Source organism: Watersipora subatra, chromosome 7 (assembly GCF_963576615.1).
Source record: "Watersipora subatra chromosome 7, tzWatSuba1.1, whole genome shotgun sequence".
In the NCBI taxonomy this organism is placed as follows: Eukaryota; Metazoa; Bryozoa; class Gymnolaemata; order Cheilostomatida; family Watersiporidae; genus Watersipora; species Watersipora subatra.
In genome coordinates, this window is record NC_088714.1 from 20,133,816 (window position 1) to 20,140,621 (window position 6,806).

The following is a 6,806-nucleotide window of genomic DNA, read 5'->3' on the forward strand; positions in this document are numbered from 1 at the left end:
ATGGAATACTTATAAGTTTGGCAAACTCCCATCAAAATAGTAGCGGAGATACATAAACAATAAGAATGAAGGTGAAGGCAGGGTGACTAGGCATTAGTTTACTTATTTGGTTTCCCCTCTCCTTTGATTAGGTTGAGTGTAAAGTCTGTTTTCTTTCAGAAGTAGGACAAAGGAAATCTAAAAATGTCAGCTTTTAGACAATTACAGTTTTATTTCCTATTATAGTATGTAGAAATGTATGTATAGCTGCTTGCACCACGTACAAATGTTTACCAGCAGCAGTGTTTCTCACCACACCAAGCTCTTAAGGTAGGGCCACACGAGACAAAATTCTCACGAAATCGGCGAAATTTGGACGAAACGATTCGTACGAATTGACATTTGGACAAATTCGTCCATCGTTAATTGCGCACGATGAACGAATCCTGAATTGAACGAAACGTCAAAAATTCCTACGAATCGTTGTTTGATTGGTCGGTTGAAAAGGTTAGTTGAATGTTGAAGGTCGTTTTCTTTGGCGCATATCTTTTTTCTTGGCGCATATCGTTTTCTTTGGCGCAAATGATTGAAACGGAATCGGCTTCAATTTATTACCGCGTTCTGATTGGCTAGTTGAAAGTTAGTTTCGTACGAATCCGTGGTGGGGAAACTCCGTGTGGCAGGTCAAAAATTTCGTGCGAATGGAATTTCCCAGATTAGTTGAAATTACACGATACGTGTGGCCCGGCCTTTAGTCTAGTAGGTTATGCTGTTACCAGCATCAATTAACATTCCGTTTCTTTAGCCATATACAGGCAGCTCTCACTGGGATGTCTATAACACTTAGTTGCTGCTAGAATTCATGTTTGGAACAGCTTCATGAATCCCATGACATACAGACTATAATCAAGCTTTACGGGACAGCTCTTTGCTAGGATGTTTGCTGCTAAGCTGTGTGTGTGTGCGTGCGTGCGTGCGTGCGTGCGAACTTGTAAATGCATGCAATTGGGGACTCACACCGGAATTTAACAGACAAATTGGGGACGTTCGGAAATTGGGGACGTCCCCAATCTTTTAAACCCTTTTTTCTTATAAAAAACTAAAAAATATATAGTTTAATCCAACTCCCGACAAAATCTGAGCACTGTCCCCAATTGCCTGCAATTGTACGAGAACATCTGTGAGTGTGGGTGTGTGAAAAAATATGTAAGTCCCCATAAAGTTTGTTAAATTCTTACACACATTTGGCCTGTTTCCATTTGTGAGTAGGCAAATATTTTCGGAGTTTTCTTCTCATTGAAACTTTTTACCTAACAATTGGGGACATTATATCTTATTGGGGAGCTAATTTCTACCTTGTAAAAACTCACAATATTTGCGAGTTGCTACAAGAATGAAATTACAAGAGATGAAAACTCACAATATTTGTGAGTGAAAAGTCACAATATTTGTGAGTTTTTTTTTAAATGTAGCTTCGGAAGCAAATTGAGCGTTTACACTATTTTTGAACTTATGTTTAGCTAAAGGCTATATTCGCTCTTCTGCATTACAAATGTATTTTGTAGTTTAGCATTTGCAGAGTTTTTTTTACAATATAATGTATTTGGTCAGCAGTTATACACGCTCAGCAGACATTTGAAAGTGTGTCTCGTTTGCTTCCTTCAATAGTTCAGGCCTTTAATAATCCTTGAGAGCTCTTGTACTTTTTCAAATATTCTCACATATGCATCCTTCTTTACTTAATAGCTTTTATTTTTAGTATGGTTGTAGTTTATACGCAATAAAAAAAAATTGCGCTTTATTATTCAAAAGATTTGTTTGAATTCATTACTTACATTTCTTACATAAGTTATAGCTGCATAAAATCTCAGGTTAATTTCACATAGTCTTAAGCATAAGATCTCTGTACATGTACTTTATTGACTTCAAATCTTGATCCATTGTATGTCTTTGCAAGAACTTTACTACATCATTCTTCCTTGATATTTTTAGACTGAATAAAATATTAAAATAAAACATGTAGCCTCCAATGCTTTCTCTAACTCGTTTACATTTTTTCTATATCTATGAATAATAATGGTCAAAATTCTGATTTAAAATATATTTTAAAAGTTAACTTGAATGTCTGATAATTTTGGTTCAAAACATTCAAAACAAACATTATTAAACCAATTTCAAGTGTCTCTGCAAATTTGTAATCTGAGATCTGTATGTTGTTAGAATTCAATGAAATTTTCTGTTTTTTCTTTCTCAAACCAACGGTCCATCATTGAACTTTTTTACTATGTAATATTCTTTCATCAGCTCCACTAAAAAACTTTTGTTGCTGTTTGACAAGGTAGTATATCTTTAGAGAATGAAACAGCTACATGGAAAATTCTGCCATACATTTATCGCTCCTCATCGAAAATACTTATAGTTGTTTTAGAAAATATATATATTTCATCAAGTTTATATTGAGTATGTTAACAATACCAATCTCTTTATCTAAAGCTTGATTGTAATTAAACTCTTATGTCCCTATGCTTGCTTTTCATGTATGGCTTGAAAACAATGGAATTATACAAGTTTCTAGTTTAACCAATTGCGGTTATCAATGTGTAAAACTAAGCAGCAGTGTCAACATTTAATGAATATATTTAATTCTTTTTGGCTTTTGGATTTTTGAAAAGGTGCTTGTCATCACCTCACTTGTTCTTTTTACTTTTGTTTATAATAGTTAACTCATGCTGACGCAATGTAAATATGTTGATGACTGGCATTGCTAGCAGTATAAAATGAGATACGGCAACAAAATTAATTCAGTAACGTAATTAAATTTGTTGTCTGTTTATGTCAATCGCTAATGGCTTAACGCTGAGTTATCCTTCGTACATCATACATGTGTATCATCATTAATAGTTCCTAAAAGTAAACTAAAAAAGTGCCATAATATGTATATTTATTACTCAACAAAGATTTCATAGACAACTATAGAACTTTTGAACTGAGTTTGAAGTAGAAATGAAGTCATGCATAACTTTTAATAGCATAATTGTGAAAGTGTGCACATGAGATTGCACATGAAATTGTCCACCAAGCACATGAAATTGGCAAAAAATTAAGTATACAAAAAAGCAAAGTGTTTTTGCATACTCGCAAACAATAAAAATATTTTTTGGGGTGTTAAATGGGTGTGAAATACTGACCGCAAATAATCGTCAACATGAATGATTTTTTAATGTTTATTTTTACTTCATTCATGGGAATGCAACATAATAAAATTTTTTTAATTTTATTGTAGTATTCATCATATATAATTTTAGCTGGATTTCAGTAGTGTATATATGTAAGAGCCTAATACGGTTCAGTGAATGCATGAAACTTTGTTTGTTATACGATACAAAGCCAAATGCGCTTAGCTAACGTCTCAGCACTTAAGCAATGCATACTGAAAATCTATATATAAATATCAGTGTCTTTTTGTCTTTTATTGTATGTTCATTTATAATAAGTATGCATTGTTTTAACATAACAATGCATAACTTACATGACTCTCTCATAAGCTTGATTGATATGATAAGCAAGAATATTGCAATCAGTAGAGAGCTGTAGTAGAACTGAAACAGGCACAGTATAAATTACACAAATATATAAAAAGTACACAGAAATAAATGCAGTACACAGAGATAAAAAAACACCTTCATTTGAAACCGTCATTTTTATTACCCGTGCAAATTCGGGCAATCTGCTTGTTTTATACAAAGCAAGAGAGGCTGCTACCTATTTGTAAAAATTCACAACAATAAAAAATCTAAAGAAGTTAGACCAATATAAAGAAAAACATTTTTTATAATTAAAACACAAAATGAAAGTAAAACTTCTGTTGATCACCAAAAAATACCAAATAGTAGATCCCTGGTCAAAGATTTTCAAAATCACACTGGCAAAACTGCTAGCAATTTCTTGTTAACTGTTTTTTAATTATTTTTGACAAAGTTATTACTTGCGCTGTTTTAATTAAAAAAGTTTACAGGTAAACGTTTGTTATTTTGCTATTTTTAATTTTGTTCTAAAAACTTTGCAATTAATTTTTATAGATTGCATTGTAACAAACTAATTTTAGATATCAATAGCAATAGGGCAATAAATTAATTATGGTGCTGTTGTTATTGTGATTCCTAATTTGAAGTAAACAGTTTTATGAGAATTATTCTATAGCGGGCCATTGACTACTTCTGTTGGAGAGCTTACCTACAGTTTTAATGTTTGAAAAACCGACTCATTTAACTTTTTGATGGTCATAGTTGCTTGTTTTTCTAATAGTTACTTTAAAAAACTCTCACAGCATTGGTAAAATTTTCGTGCTATTTGAGATTTGTTTGAGCCAACATGTTATCGCTTCTCAACCTTTGCCTGTCATACATTTAGCCTGTAGTGTCTTGCTTATGATTATGTAACATCGCAGAACCACAAGTTAAATATAGAGAACAAAGAAACTTATTCAGTACTGCTGGTCATCTGTAATAACAAGATTATAACATTGGATGCTTTACACACCAAATCAAAGACAAATAAGATGTTTACTTCCATAAAATTTGTGCTATGCCATTTACAAATATTCAATGAGTTTATTATTTTCCATTTACTCCGCTCTATAATATTCTATTGGCACAAGGCTTTATTGTTAATTAAAAACCAAGCAGATGCAGTGAGTGAGACATGTTTTTAATAAAATAGTAGCTTGTAAATTTCACAGACACTGCAAATAATTTGTCAATAATTTACCTAGGCGTGAGATTTTGAATTTCATTTGCAATATCACCCAGTTAGCCTCAAACAGAACAAATTGTATTTGTTTTGTATTAATGATACTCATGTTCACATTCACTTTAAATCACATTGTTTTTACTATGCCAATCTTTTTAAGAAAGTGCGTACTGATTTGCCAATATAAATAGTTTTAAAAATGCATCAAATTACTGCTCAGGCGCCAAATAGTAATGTTATATGTTTTATATAGAGAAAATAAAGTGAACCACCTGTAATAATCAAGCCGGATCATATTTTCAAAATATTACATCTGAATTGATGTTGCACACAAAGATCACTGTTATCATAAACTATACAGACATAGATCAATGTTGTCAAATATTTTCCATGGAAACATCCTATTTAACATTCGCAAGAATTTTTTATAGGTTGCAGTGTAGCAAACTAATTTTAGATATCAATAGTGCAATAATTTACTTATTGTTCTATTGTTATTGTGATTGCTAATTTGAACTAATCAGTTTTATGAGAATTATTTTATAACTGGTCATTGACAACTTCGGTTGTAAATTTTATCTACAGTTTCAATGTTTGGAAAACCCATCTAATTGTACTTTGTGTTACTGATAGTTGCTCTTTTTTCCATAATTACTTTGAAAAAGTCTCACGGCATTAGTGAATATTTGATGCTGTTTGCGATTTGTCTGACCCAACATGTTATCGCTTCTCAATCTTTGCCTGTCATACCTTGAGCCTGTAGTGTCTTGCTTATGATTATGTAATATCGAAGAATCAGGAGTTAAATCAACAGAAGGAGAACAAAGAAATTTATTCAGTACTGCTGGTCATATACAATAACAAGATTATAACATTTGATGCTTTATACACCAATCAAAGACAAATCAAATGTTTACTCTCCTAAAGTTTGCTCTTGCTAGCATATACAATTTACAAATATTTGATGAATTTAGTATTTTCTGTCTACTTTGCTCTACAGTATTCTATTCTGCGCAAAGCTTTATGGTTAGCTAAAATGCAAACAGACTCAGCAAGTGAGACATGCTGTAAATGCTATGGTGGCTTCAAAATCCCCAGACACTGCAAATAGTTTTTAAGAATCTACCCAGGTGCCAGGTTTTAAACTTTATTTGCAACATCACCTAGCTAGCCTCAAACAAGAAATATTACATTTGTTTTGGATTAATGATAGTCGTGCTCACGTTCATTTCAGATCACATGATTTTCACTAAGCCCATTTTTTAAGGAAATGCGTACATATTTGCCTATCTGAACAGCTTTCGCAGTGCATCAAATCACTGCATAGTTTCCGAAGAATTATCACATGCATCTTAAATAGAAAAAATAAAATGAACAAAAGCTAACAATCAAGACAAATCATATTTTTAAAATATTTCATCTAAATTGATGTTGTTCCCATAGACTACTATTATCATACGCTATACTGACATAGGGCAATATTGTCAAATGATTTATTTGATAACATTATGAAAAACAAAACATAATATGGAACACCAATTAATTCTTTAATTGGACTATCGAATTTACAAAGAGTTGAACAGTTACATTTTAAAACAAATATGAAGGGTATTTCTTATAAAACCTTTTTCAATTTCTCAAGAGAAATTTAGTATTTTGACAATTTTAATGCAATTTAACCATGAGCAACTTATACCAGAAGAAAATTATGATAGACAATAGAATTAGATCACCCTAACTACGAAAGGTTAGAAGTGATGTATTTACTGACTTGCTTTAGTTTTTAATTTAAATTGCAATTGGAAAAAATCTTTTAAACCCAAAATGCATGATTCTCAAAGTTGATTGTTGAAATATCACACTTCCAAAGTTTTTTTCTTTTGCATCACATTAGATAGTTCGGTTGATGTACCGGCTTGCACAGCAAGAACTTTAATAGTGAGTGATTATTGCAAAGTTGTTTTCTAGTGTCGTTGTTTTTGTAATAATTTTTGTTTAATACCGTCGTTTTGGTATACTTTCAGTGTTGGTAGAGAATCTCCTGAACCAAGTAAATATTATTACTTTCCACTTATTTT